At 49.0% G+C, this 1,624-nt stretch overlaps 3 non-coding genes across 3 annotated transcripts; all 3 read left to right on the top strand.

The window, feature by feature from the left end:
- Nucleotides 1-233: 233 nt before the first annotated feature.
- Nucleotides 234-352, top strand: LOC123177847 (5S ribosomal RNA). The gene has a single exon (XR_006489161.1). It is a non-coding gene; the product is annotated as a 5S ribosomal RNA (ribosomal RNA).
- Nucleotides 353-719: 367 nt separating this feature from the next.
- Nucleotides 720-838, top strand: LOC123177848 (5S ribosomal RNA). The gene has a single exon (XR_006489162.1). It is a non-coding gene; the product is annotated as a 5S ribosomal RNA (ribosomal RNA).
- A 366-nt stretch (nucleotides 839-1,204) lies between these two features.
- LOC123177845 (5S ribosomal RNA) lies at nucleotides 1,205-1,323 on the top strand. The gene has a single exon (XR_006489160.1). It is a non-coding gene; the product is annotated as a 5S ribosomal RNA (ribosomal RNA).
- The last annotated feature ends 301 nt before the right edge of the window (nucleotides 1,324-1,624 follow it).

Here is a 1,624-nt window from a genome sequence, read left to right as displayed (position 1 = left end):
TTGTGGCGCGAAGAGCGCGTTCTGAAAGGGGTGGAAAAAACTCGTGTTGCTGCGGTATGGAGGGAGGGGTGGAAACCGTGGAAAACTCGTCTCCGTGATTGAGCGGGAGAGTAAGTAGTATAGGACATTATCCATTGTTAGGGAACGGTTGTAATGGTAGTGAGAATGTAGAATCGTGTTTGGAGCGGACCTGGGAGTGGCAAGCATAAGGGACGAAGACGGGGAAACATGGCGGATGCGATCATACCAGCACTAAAGCACCGGATCCCATCAGAACTCCGAAGTTAAGCGTGCTTGGGCGAGAGTAGTACTAGGATGGGTGACCTCCTGGGAAGTCCTCGTGTTGCATTCCTTTTATAATTATTTTTTGCGCCTTGTGACAAACATGTCGCACGTGCGCGATATATATTAATCCCGTTATATTATGTTTGACGTTTGCGATATGTTTAAGCTCGATGCTCATTGCTCGCGCGTCTTGGGGCGGCTTTGTGGCGCGAAGAGCGTGTTCTGAAAGGGGTGGAAAAAACTCGTGTTGCTGCGGTATGGAGGGAGGGGTGGAAACCGTGGAAAACTCGTCTCCGTGATTGAGCGGGAGAGTAAGTAGTATAGGACATTATCCATTGTTAGGGAACGGTTGTAATGGTAGTGAGAATGTAGAATCGTCTTTGGAGCGGACCTGGGAGTGGCAAGCATAAGGGACGAAGACGGGGAAACATGTTGGATGCGATCATACCAGCTCTAAAGCACCGGATCCCATCAGAACTCTGAAGTTAAGCGTGCTTGGGCGAGAGTAGTACTAGGATGGGTGACCTCCTGGGAAGTCCTCGTGTTGCATTCCTTTTATAATTATTTTTTGCGCCTTGTGACAAACATGTCGCACGTGCGCGATATATATTAATCCCGTTATATTATGTTTGACGTTTGCGATATGTTTAAGCTCGATGCTCATTGCTCGCGCGTCTTGGGCGGCTTTGTGGCGCGAAGAGCGCGTTCTGAAAGGGGTGGAAAAAACTCGTGTTGCTGCGGTATGGAGGGAGGGGTGGAAACCGTGGAAAACTCGTCTCCGTGATTGAGCGGGAGAGTAAGTAGTATAGGACATTATCCATTGTTAGGGAACGGTTGTAATGGTAGTGAGAATGTAGAATCGTGTTTGGAGCGGACCTGGGAGTGGCAAGCATATGGGACGAAGACGGGGAAACATGTCGGATGCGATCATACCAGCACTAAAGCACCGGATCCCATCAGAACTCCGAAGTTAAGCGTGCTTGGGCGAGAGTAGTACTAGGATGGGTGACCTCCTGGGAAGTCCTCGTGTTGCATTCCTTTTATAATTATTTTTTGCGCCTTGTGACAAACATGTCGCACGTGCGCGATATATATTAATCCCGTTATATTATGTTTGACGTTTGCGATATGTTTAAGCTCGATGCTCATTGCTCGCGCGTCTTGGGGCGGCTTTGTGGCGCGAAGAGCGCGTTCTAAAAGGGGTGGAAAAAACTCGTGTTGCTGCGGTATGGAGGGAGGGGTGGAAACCGTGGAAAACTCGTCTCCGTGATTGAGCGGGAGAGTAAGTAGTATAGGACATTATCCATTGTTAGGGAACGGTTGTAATGGTAGTGAGAAT

This window comes from Triticum aestivum, unplaced genomic scaffold, assembly GCF_018294505.1.
Source record: "Triticum aestivum cultivar Chinese Spring unplaced genomic scaffold, IWGSC CS RefSeq v2.1 scaffold53458, whole genome shotgun sequence".
Taxonomy (NCBI): domain Eukaryota; kingdom Viridiplantae; phylum Streptophyta; class Magnoliopsida; order Poales; family Poaceae; genus Triticum; species Triticum aestivum.
This window is presented reverse-complemented; position numbering and strand designations above follow the sequence as displayed.